Source organism: Panthera onca, chromosome X, assembly GCF_046562875.1.
Source record: "Panthera onca isolate mPanOnc1 chromosome X, mPanOnc1 haplotype 2, whole genome shotgun sequence".
Lineage (NCBI taxonomy): Eukaryota > Metazoa > Chordata > Mammalia > Carnivora > Felidae > Panthera > Panthera onca.
The window spans coordinates 43,580,517-43,593,419 of record NC_138357.1 but is presented as its reverse complement, the minus strand read 5'-3'; the positions used below and the strand labels follow the sequence as shown (position 1 = coordinate 43,593,419).

At 33.9% G+C, this 12,903-nt stretch overlaps 1 protein-coding gene across 1 annotated transcript in view; it reads left to right on the top strand.

Annotated features, from left to right (window-relative positions):
- The window catches only part of IL1RAPL2 (interleukin 1 receptor accessory protein like 2), a 1,135,143-nt gene that overhangs the window by 857,942 nt on the left and 264,298 nt on the right, over positions 1-12,903 (top strand). The window lies entirely within an intron of this gene.

Genomic DNA, 12,903 nt, shown 5'->3' with positions numbered 1-12,903 from the left:
GTAAAAGTAGCAAGTTGATTTATTGGTGCTAATATTTTACTGCAGTCTCAAATAAAGACACAAGGTGTTGAGCCTTATTTTTGAGTCCTCTACCAGTAAGCCTTATATTTCAAGAACTGTGAACTTGAGACTCAGAGGCTTGTTAGTATCTCTTCATACCATGGCCTTTACTCTAAACCATGTACTTTAACATTTGTGAGCTTTCATCCACCTAGGGTTTAATTCTATTCTTCAATTCGAAGAATTGCTTCAGTTCTAAGTAAGGCAACTGAGTAAATATACTGGAAGTGTATTGGGTTTATTTTGATAATATGATTTATTGAAACCTGTGAGTGTAGTGGTACCTACCAATTATATAGTCAGGGAAGATATATTAGTCACAATTTCATCCACTTTGTAATGTTTTTTACTCAATTTTTGATCTTTTCAATTCAATTTGGATTATTAGAGGGTTTTTTTTGTTTATTTTTGTTTATTTTTTTATTTTTTTTAATATATGAAATTTATTGTCAAATTGGTTTCCATACAGCACCCAGTGCTCATCCCAAAAGGTGCCCTCCTCAATACCCATCACCCACCCTCCCCTTCCTCCCACCCCCCATCAACCCTCAGTTTGTTCTCAGTTTTTAGAGGTTTATTTATATCTTGAGAATAGGTGAGAAAAAATTATATTCCTAAGAACTTGTTCATTTTTCTAAAAAGAATTATAGCACATTGTAGTTAATGCAGCATACCAGTAGGAGTACCAAAATTAAGTATTTTAAAACAAACAAAAACATGAAAAAAGAAAAGAAATATGTTATTAAGAATGGATTGTGGAAATAGTGAATATTTTGTAGATAATGTTGAAGTATTAGAATATGGTTCTCCCCCCACCACTTGTATTATTTTGAAGAATCATTACATTTTGTTAAAGCCAAATCTAGATGGATTGACACATACCCTCAGTAATTTTTGCTTACATCTTTCCATCAATACTAGGATAAAAATACCTCAAGTTGTACTCTGTGGTTTGCCAGGAGTTACATGAAGCCATAGGCTGGCCTTATATCATAAGTTTTCATGAAGATTTAAGTGGATAATGCCTTTTTTATGAAAACTTATATATTATAGAGTAGAAATAAAAATTCAAACAACTATTTCAAATTTTGTCTTTGTGGCCCATGAGTGGATACTTCATTTTCCTCTTCTATTAGTCGAGCTTTAACAAAAAAATGTTAGATAAGTACTTTTCCTAAGCAAGGAGAGAGACCATTGTAAGGAGTACATTTCTTTCAGATTCACTGGGTACAGAATTTGTATGTGCTATTTAGGACATCTCTAAGATATGTGCATGGTATAAATGCGTATTCCAACATAGGTATATATGCCAATATAACCCACCACCAACACAACCCTGTAAAATTACTAAAGAAATTTGTTTTCAATAGTTGAAAGGGTGAACTTTTCAGGTTTTAATTTGTGACACAACTTGGAGACAACTTTATTGACAGAAAGATGGAGACCTGCCCATTTTTCATCCCAGAAAGGCTGCTTCTCTGAAATGCTAAAGCAACCATGTAATTCATGGAAAGGAAAACAAAATCAGTTAAACCATATCTTTGGCATTTCAAAAAGCACATAACTAGTTAATTTTAAGTGATTTTAACTTTCCGTATATTTATTTAGCACCATTTATTCACAACTGGAAGTTATTTTGTAAGTTACTCTTATGCCTCAATAGCAAAGTGATGTTAAGAGTACTTACTCCTCAGCGTCAGTGGGAGCTCTGCAGTCAGAATGTTTAGAAATCCCAGGTGTAGAAAAGACAGAAAGATAATTGGGTTGATTGGACATCCCTCTCTATATCTGGAAAATTTTCAGATTTCAGTAAGATCATGAAAACTTTTGGAAATAATTTTACTTTATTTTTTTAAGTTTATCAAACAAATTCAGCTCTAGACACCCTCAAATTAGATTAAAACTAGAACTACAAAAGAATACAGCAATCCAATTCAAACAGCCTAGCACATTACCAAGTTTGGGTTTTCCCAATCTCAGTCAGTACCTAACATCTGAGACAACATTCTATTAGATTAAAGTCCACCGTAGACTTTTTGTTACTCTTACCATTTAAACATGTTATCATCCCCCTTCCCTTGAATCTAAGATGGGCTTAGGGATATGCTTGATCAAAAGAGTATGATAAAAATGATATTCTGGGAGTTTGGAGGCTGGGTCAAAAGAAACCTTGAAGCTTCTCTTCAGGGCCTGGTCTTCTCTGAAACTACCATGCTATGAAAAGCTCAAGCCACATGGAGAGGCCCTAGAGAATGGGGCATCATTTGAATAAAGAGAGGCCAGTGAACATAGAGGCTGATAAATGAAGAAGCCATATTGAAAGTGGATCCTGTAGCCCCAGCTGCCCTGGCTTATGCCATGTAGTTCAGGGAGAAACCATTAAGGTAAACTGTTCTGATGTTTCTAACCCAAAAAGTTATGAGCAAATAAAACAGTTGTTATGCTACAGTAAATTAGGTAGTTTGTTAAACAACAATAGATACCTAGAACATACATTAATTTTCTCTAAAGAATTGTAAGTTCCATTTTCCCCATAGACAAGAATCCCGTGCAGGCATTTTATACAAAATGAGACATATTGAGGGAAATGCTTAAGTGCCAGCTTCAGGATAGTTTTAGAAAACATAGTCATGAATTATTATTTATGTGTTTCTTTGAGAATTACACTCAGTTTTCAGTTCTACATATCTGTAAAGGCAATCCAGTAAATGAAATTTTTCAGTAGAAATGAATACTTTTGTTCATGGGTTGGCATCAGTACAGATATTTTGTTGTGTCTCTAGAGGAAAATAAACAACTAAACTTTCTCTTTTCTATAGAGTAATCCATTAGTCATCCACAATGTTATAGAAATTTACACACTTTTTGCTGACATAGTGATGACAGTTTGGTTGTTGTTAAATTGTATTCACATTGTAATGCTGAAAGAAGATTTATCTTAACCAAATAGCCATATATTTTGAGGTGATAAACACATTTTTAACAAAACAATATGAAAACTATTTCTCTCACAAAGCAAACCTATCCTGCTAAAGCAGACTGTGGTAATGTATGAAATATAAAGACAAAAGCAATATACAAAACACAAAAAAAATTCAATTTTGTCCTATCATTCCCATTTATTTTCTTACTGTGAAAGTAAATTTAACTTTAAATTTGATAAATAAACCTTTACTATACCAGTGCTAATTCTTTTTTTTGGCAGTTGAAAAGAAATATATTTTCATTTTTTCTAAGAAAAAATAACACTGCATTAAATGATATTAATTCATATTACATTTTAATACCAAAGTATTGAAACATCATTGCAAAATGTGCCCTACTTGAAATGCTAGGTAAACCATTCTTTAGGCACTGCTTATTTTTTTAGAACCCAAATGCATGCTTTACAAATTGTAACAGACTCCTAGAACCTTTGAAAAAGCCATGAATAAATGTGGATGAAAAGATTTGAGATTTGACATCTAATTGCAATTGAAGGTAAACTTGGAAATATAACCTGTTCTTCTCATTGATGATAACTTTTTTTTTGGAAATTTCCTAAGACTTAAAATAACCCAGTGTCATGCAGAAAATAAATATAAACACTGTTTAGTTTATCTTTTTGTGTCAAAGAGTCAAAAAGGAGGTTTGGGGGCCTAAAGTATATCAGAAAAACTCAGACCCATGGAACAGTTCAAACTAATTGAATAATACAGATGTTTCAAAAGGCTGGATAGTCATCTTTAGATGAATCTGATCCAGTATGAAAGATTCTCTTTATTTCTCTTCTATTGTCATTCAGAATTTATTTTGTTTTTATAAGCTATTCAAATTCATATTTCATGACTGTGTTATGTGCTACTGGCTCAAACTTTCTTTGTGTATAAAGGAGTGTTAATCTTCATCAAAAATCGATTTCACCAGCATATCAGTTTCTACTGAAAATTGTATTAGGTCCCCTAAGAGACCACTGTAAAAGGCTCTACAAGAATATAAAGCAAAATATATTAGTAAATGCAATACGCAGGACTACAAGGCAAAAATAAGTGACTAATTGAACCCTTAAAATAGGAAATTAGCTGTTCAACCAAATCTACCTTTTTAAAACTTTATTTAAATAGAAACAGTTTTTGAGTTCTTAACAGATGCCAAACACTATGTTAGATCCTGGGGATCTAGAGGTGAATAAAATAAGGTTCTTGGCCTTAAGGTATTTTCAGTCTAGTGGGAAAGACAGATGTGTATGCAGAATTACAATGCAATATGATAACTGCCAAACAGAGATGGGAAAAGGGAGAATGACTATTTTTGTGGGAAGACCTCATAAATTAACAGTTCTATACTCTGTTACTCAATATAATGATATATCTCTGTAACCTTAAACCAAGTACTAAATTTATTTGAAAATAATTAAAAATTATAAAATATATAATGTTATGAAGTAATAAATTATCCACCATTTGCTTCAATATGGCAATATTAAAAATGGAAACTTATGGTACCCTTGCATCTCTTCAGTTTAGCAAAATTAGTCAACTCTTTCTAAAGTTATCATAGAAACACAATCCCAAGCAAGTCACAACTAATTGAGTGAAAATGTGAAGCCAGAATTACTATCAATATAAATAGCAATACGTGATAATTTCATTAGCTTGAGTCATGATTTGATATATGCATTGTGGGTATAATGGTGGGAGCAAGGGATTTTTTGAATTCTTTGTGGTTTTTTTTAATTTTTTAAAAAGTTTTATTTATTCTTGAGAGAGAGAGAGACAGAGCATGAGTGATGGAGGGGCAGAGAGAGAGTAGGACACAGAATCCGAAGCAGGCTCCAGGCTCTGAACTGTCAGAGGCCAACGCGGGGTTTGAACTCATGAGTGGTGAGATCATGACCTGAGCCGAAGTCGGACACTCAACCGACTGAGCCACCCAGGCACCCCTTGATTCTTTGTGCTTTTTATATACTCTTCCTACCCTTTTACCTTCAAATAATTCCTTGAAGGTCTTCATTTAATCTGGAATAAGTGAAGACCTTGGAAAGCAAAAAGATGGGTTTCACGAGTTCACTCAGCTTTCTTCACACACATAGTTGGAGCTGGTTCATGGCAGCATTCACTCTTCCTTGTAGGCATTCTAGGGTTAATGAGCTGTTTCCTAAAGATCTATTTCTTCAGAATAACATACACAAGCTTAGTAGCATGGGCCCTCCTAAACTGAAAAAAATTTTACTACCCAAAATGTACACCATGTGCATTATTTATAACTTTGGAAAATCTGGGCCAAGCCTTTTTCCCTATAAGTTGGTTGCCATATTAGTGCTTGAGATTGACACTGGTTTACTTACTTTGTCTTAGTTTCTATAACTTAGTTGTACTTAAGAAGAGAAAGAAAGCTAACAGTTTACAAAATATTTGCCTGTAATGTGACAAGTTGATTATTAATATTTTAGGAATAATATTGTTGCTGACCAGACCTCTATGCATGTATTGCGGTTTTGGGGCATTGCTGAAGTTTATGTCCCATGAGGTTTAATATAAGTTTGACAGTGTCTCATCACACTTATTAATGCCAAAAGCATGATTTTACACATATGGAAACAAAATTATTTAAAAATTCATTATGTGTTAGGCACTACAATATACATTTGTACATACACTGTTTTATTTATTCCTCATAAGAGCCCAAAGTCACTTGTGATGAGCACTGAGTGTTGTATGTAAGTGATGAATCACTGAATTCTACTTCTGAACCCAATATTGCACTGTATATTAACTAAACTTTAAGTTAAAAAAGAGCCCAAAGTAGTAGTAGGTATTGTTGAATTATTTTGCGGAAAAAGAAACTCAGCCTCAGACAGATAAAATTACTTTCTTTAGGCTACATATTTAGTAAGTGGCAGAAATGGAAGTTCGATCTGATTTGTTTGACTCAAAAGTTATGTTATTTTTATTATAGCATAATGACTATGTTAAGATTATCTAGGCCTCAAATTAGATCCTCAAAAAAAAAAAAAAACTATTACTTTAATAGAGATATTGTAATAATATTAATAACTATATGATATACTTAACTATATAAAATAAGTTATTTAACAATATCTCTACAACTAATAATTATTGTTATAATAATATTTACTATCATTTAATAATAGATCTACTAATAATAATTGTTATAATAATATTTAGTATTATTTTTAGTAATACTACTTAGTAATATTGATTGTTCAACAGATGCTAAATTCTGTACTAAATATTTTAATAGATTATCTCATTTAATTTTCTGAATAACTCTATGAAATAGATGGAACTATTTGTCCATTTTTAAAAAGCATTATTAAGGTATTGTTCATATGCCATAAAATGATCCACTTAAATCATACATTCAATGGTTTCTAATACATTGCATTGAATATGTAGATTGCTTTGGGTAGTATCAACATTTTAACAATATGTGTTCTCCCAATCCATGAGCATGGAATGTTTTTCCATTTCTTTGTGTCTTCTTCAATTTCTTTCAGAAGCTTTCTATAGTTTTCAGCCTACAGATCTTTTACATCTTTGGTTAAGTTTATTCCTAGCTATTTTGTGGTTTTTGGTGCGATTGTAAATGGGATTGATTTCTAGATTCCTCTTCCTGCTGCTCCATTATTGGTGTACAGAAATGCCACAGATTTCTGTTCATTGATTTTATATCCTGCAAGTTTGCCAAATCCATGTATCAGTTCTAGCAGTTTTTTCATGGAGATTTTTTGTGTTTTCCACATAGACTATTACGTTGTCTACAAAGAATGAAAGTTTGACTTCTTCCTTGCTGATTTGAATGCCTTTTATTTCTTTATGTAGTCCCATTGCTGAGGCTAGGACTTCCAACGCTATGTTGAACAACAATGTTGAGAGTGGACATGCATGTCGTGGACATTCCTGACCTCAGGGGGAAAGCTCTCAATTTTTCCCCATTGAAGATATTAGCTGTGGGTCTTTCATATATAGCCTTTATGATCTCGAAGTAGGTTCCTTCTATCCATATATTCTTGAGGCTTTTATCAAGAAAGGATGCTGTATTTTGTCAAATGCCTTTTCTGCATCTGTTGTGAGGATAATGTGGTTCTTATCCTTTCTTTGATTAATGTGATGCATCATGTTGATTGATTTGCAGATATTGAACCAGTCCTGCATCCCAGGAATAAACCTCATTCAATCATGGTGAATAATTCCTTTAATGTATCGTTAAGTTCGGTTTGCTAGTACATGCAGTTATGCAACCATCACCTCAATCAATTTCATAACATTGCAACATCCCAAAAATAAACTCCATACCCGTAGCAGTCACTTTCCAGTCTTCCACCACCACCCTCACCTCCAGCTCCAAGCAACCACTGATCAGATTTCTATATCTATATATTTCCCTCTTCTGGACATTTAATATAAATGAAATCATACGATATGTGTTATCTGCTGGATGTCTTCTTACACTTAGCATATTGTTCTCAAGATTCAAATATATAGCTGTATCATCCCTTTTTATTGCCAAATAATATTCTATTGAATGGATATACCACATTTTATTCAACCGTTCATCAGTTGAAGGACATTTTGGTTCCACTCTTTGACTCTTATAAATAATTCTGCTATACACATTACTGTATATTTTTAATATGAGCATATGTTATAATTTTGGGGTGTATGCCTACAATAAATTGTTGAGTTAGATGGTCACTCTATATTTAAACTTTTAAGGAACTGCCACATTTTTTTCCAAAGCAGTTGCATCATTTTAGAGTCCCAGGAGAAATGCACAAGCATTCTAATTTCCTCACATCCTCACCAAAACTTGTTATTTTCCATTTTTTAAAATAATATTTATGGTAATAGTATGTACTGATATCTCATTGTGGATTTGATTTGCATTTCCCCAATGGTAATGGCTAATGATACTGAACATCTCTTGGTGTGGTTATTTGACATTTTATGTCTCCTTTGGAGAAAGGTTTATGATTCATTTTTTAAATGGAGAAATTGGGCTCAGAGAAGTCATAGAACTTACCCAAGTTAGTAAGCAATTTATAAGAAGTGAGGCCGAAGTTGGCACTCTTAACACTTACCCATAAGACCCATTAATGTGAATACTATATTTTACTCAGTCTTCTTGCACTGTGGGCTTGCTTCTTCTGTTTTTTTTTTTTTTAAACCAGATTTTTGGACAGAAAGTGAGTGGATTCTATGAATAAGTTAAAGGAGTAGTCAGTGTGAATTGATTCAATGGAAAAAAATAAGCAAGAGAGCATTATTTTGATTTTTTTTTACCTTTGGAACTCAGGCCAAAACACTTTTTCAAGTGGCAAACTAATTCAAAAGCTGCAGACAGCGAAGGCAGTCCTGAGAGGAAAATACATTGCAATCCAGGCCTATCTCCAGAAACATGAAAAATCCCAAATACAAAATCTAACAGCACACCTAAAGGAAATAGAAGCAGATATTCAAAGACACCCCAAACCCAGCAGAAGAAGAGAAATAATAAAGATCAGAGCAGAAATAAACATTATAGAATCTAAAAAACTGTAGGGCAGATCAATGAAACCAAGAGTTGTTTTTTTGAAAAAATAGACAAAATTGATAAACCTCTAGCCAGGCTTCTCAAAAAGAAAAGGGAGAGAATAAAATCATGAATGAAAATGGAATTATTACAAGCAATCCCTCAGAAATACAAGCAATTATCAGAGAATACTATGAAAAAAATTATATGCCAACAAACTGGACAGCCTGGGAGAAATGGACAAATGCCTAAACACGCACACACTTCCAAAACTCAAACAGGAAGAAATAGAAAACTTGAACAGACCAATAACCAGAAAAGAAATTGAATCAGTTATCAAAAATTTCCCAAAAAGAAGAGCCCAGGACCAGGTGGCTTCCCTGGGGAATTCTACCAGACATTTAAAGCAGAGATAATACCTACCCTTTCAAGCTGTTCCAAAAAATAGAAAGGGAAGGAAAACTTCTGGCCTCATTCTATAAAGCCAGAATTACTTTGATTCCTAAACCAGACAGAGACCCAGCAAAAAAGAGAACTACAGGCCAATATCCCTGATGAATATGTATACAAAATTTCTCAATAAGACACTAGCAAACCGAATTCAACAGCATATAAAAAGATTTATTCACCGTGATCAAGTGGGATTCGTTCCTGGGATGCAGGGCTGGTTCAACATTCGCAAATCAATCAATGTGATACATCACATTAATAAAAGAAAAGAAAAGAACCATATGATCCTGTCAATCGATGCAGAAAAAGAATTTGACAAAATTCAGCATTCTTTCCTAATAAAAGCCCTCATGAAAGTCGGGATAGAAGGAACATACTTAAACATCATCAAAGCCAATTATGAAAAGCCCACAGCTAATATCATCCTCAATGGGGAAAAACTGAGAGCTTTACCCCTGAGATCAGGAACACGACAGAGATGTCCACTCTCACCGCTGTTGTTTAACATAGTGTTGGAAGTTGTAGCATCAGCAATCAGACAACAAAAGGAAATCAAAAGCATCAAAATTGGCAAAGATGAAGTCAGGTTTTTAGTTTTTGTAGATGACATGATACTTTACATGGAAAACTCGACAGACCCCAGCAAAGGTCTTCTAGAACTGACACATGAATTCAGCAACGTCACAGGATACAAAATTAATGTACAGAAATCAGTTGCATTCTTATACACTAATAATGAAGCAACATAAAGACAAATAAAGAAACTGATTTCATTCACAATTGCACCAAGAAGCATAAAATACCTAGGAATAAACCTAAACCAAAGATGCCAAAGATCTGTATGCTGAAAATTATAGAAAGCCTATGAAGGAAACTGAAGAAGATACAAAGAAATGGAAAAACATTCCGTGCTCATGGATTGGAAGAATAAATATTGTTAAAATGTCAATACTTCCCAAAGCAATCTACACATTCAATGCAATCCCAATCAAAATTGCACCAGCATTCTTCTTGAAGCTACAACAAGCAATCCTAAAATTTGTATGGAACCACAAAAGACCCCAAATAGCCAAAGTAATATTGAAGAAGAAGACCAAAGCAGGAGGCATCACAATCCCAGACTTTAGCCTCTACTACAAAGCTGTCATCATCAAGAGAGCATGGTATTGGCACAAAAACAGACACATAGACCAATTGAATAGAATAGAAACCCCAGAACTGGACCCACAAAAGTATGGCCAACTAATATTTGAGAAAGCAGGAAAGAATATCCAATGGAAAAAAGACAGTCTCTTTAACAAATGGTGCTGGGAGAACTGGACAGCATCATGCAGAAGAATGAAACTAGACCACTTTCTTACACCATCACAAAAATAAACTCAAAATGGATAAAGGACCTGAATGTGAGACAGGAAACCATCAAAACCCTAGAGGAGAAGGCAGGAAAAAACCTCTCTGACCTCAGCCGCTGCAATTTCTTACTTGACAGATCTCCAAAGGCAAGGAAATTAAAAGCAAAAATGACGTATTGGGACCTCATGAGGATAAAAACTTCTGCACTGCAAAAGAAACAATCAACAAAACTAAAAGGCAACCAATGGAATGGGAAAAGATATTTGCAAATGACATATCAGACAAAGGGCTAGTATCCAAAATCTATAAAGAACTCACCAAACTCCACACCCAAAAGCAAATAATCCAGCGAAGAAATGGGCAGAAAAAATGAATAGACACTTCTTTAAAGAAGACATCTGTATGGCCAACAGGCACATGAAAAGATGCTCACCGTCACTCCTTATCAGGGAAATACAAATCAAAACCACACTCAGATACCACCTCACGTGAGTAAGAGTGGCTAAAATGAACAAATCAGGAGACTGTAGATGCTGGCGATGATGTGGAGAAACAGGAACCCTCTTGCACTGTTGGTGGGAATGCAAACAGGTGAAGCTGCTCTGGAAAACAGTGTGGAGGTTCCTCAAAAAATTAAAAATAGATCGACCCTATGACCCAGCAATAGCACTGCTAGGAATTTACCCAAGGGATACAGGAGTGCTGATGCATAGGGTCACTTGTGCCCCAATGTTTACAGCAGCACTTTCAACAATAGCCAAAGTATGGAAAGAGCCTAAATGTCCATCAGCTGATGAATGGATCAAGAAATTGTGGTTTATATACACAATGGAATACTACTTGGCAATGAGGAAGAATGAAATATGGTCTTCTGTAGCAACGTGGATGGAACTGGAGAGTGTTATGCTAAGTGAAATAAGTCATACAGAGAAAGACAGATACCATATGTTTTCACTCTTCTGTTGATCCTGAGAAACTTAACAGAAGACTATGGAAGAGGGGGAGGGGGAGAAAAAGTTACAGAGACAGAAGGAGGCAAATCATAAGAGATTCTTAAAAACTGAGAATAAACTGAGGGTTGATAGGGGTGGGAGGGAGGGGAAAGTGAGTGATGGGCATTGAGGACTTCACCTGTTTGGAGGAGCACCAGGTGGTGTATGGAAACCGATTTGACAATGAATTTTATATGAAAAAATTAATAAATAAACATTTAAAATTAAAGAAAAAAATAAAAGATAAACATTTAAAATTAAAAAAAATAAAAGAGAAAACATTACAACTGATTACACAGGAAAAAAATAAGAACTATAAGAGAATACTATGAAGTATTATATACTAAGAGATTGGATAACCTAGGAAAAAATGATGCATTCTTACAAACATATAATTTATCAATACTGAATTATAAAGAAATAGAAAAACTGCACAGACATATAACTAGTAAGGAGATTAAAGCAGTAACCAAAAACCTACCAACAAAGAAAAGCCTAAGAGTAAATGACTTCACTGGAGAATTCTATCAAAAATTTAAAGAAAAATTAATGTTAATCCTTTAAAACTCTTCTAGAAATGTGAATAGGAAGGAATATTTTCAAATTCATTTTATGAGGCCAACATACCCTGATAACAAACCTAGACAAGGACACTACAAGAAAACAAAATTGTAGGCCAATATCCATGGTGGATAGATATGCAAACTCTTCAATAAATTACTAGCAAAACAAATTCAATAGCACATTAAAACAACCATACACCACGTCCAAGTGGGACTTATCCTTGGGGTGAGAGGATGGTTTAATATATAGAAATCAATCAATGTGATAAAGCACATTAACAGAATAAAAATAAGTAGCACATGATCATCTCAGTAGATGGAGAAGAAGTGTTTTACTAAATTCGTTCACCCTTTCATGGTAAAAACAGTGAAAAAAGAAGAAAATTACCTCAACATAATAATGGCCATATATGAAAAGACTATAGCTTGCATTACACTCAACAATATAAAACAGAAAGTTCTCCCTCTGAGATCAAAAACAAGACAAGGATGCCCACTCTCACCATTTCTATTCAATAGAGTAATGAAAATCCTAGACAAAATAATCTTGATATAGAAGAGCAAAGCTGGAGGCTTCATACTTCCTGACATAAAACATATTACAGAGTAATCAATCAAAACATCATTGTATTGGCATGAGTATATACGTCTAGACCAATGGAACAGAATAAAAAACCCAGAAATAAACCTTCAAAAATATGTCAAGTCATCTCAGTAGGGAAAGGATTGTCTGTTCAACAAATGTGTTGGGAAAACTGTGTATCCACATAAAAAAAAATGGAAATAAGACCCTTCTCCTACACCACATACAAAAATCAACTCAAAACTGATGAAAGAATTAAACATAAGGCCTAAAGTTATAAATCTCCTACAAGAAAGCATGGTGGGAAAACTTCATAACATTGGTCTTGGAAATAATTTCTTGGATATGATACTAATGGGCAGGCAACAAAAGTAAAAAGAAAATTAGA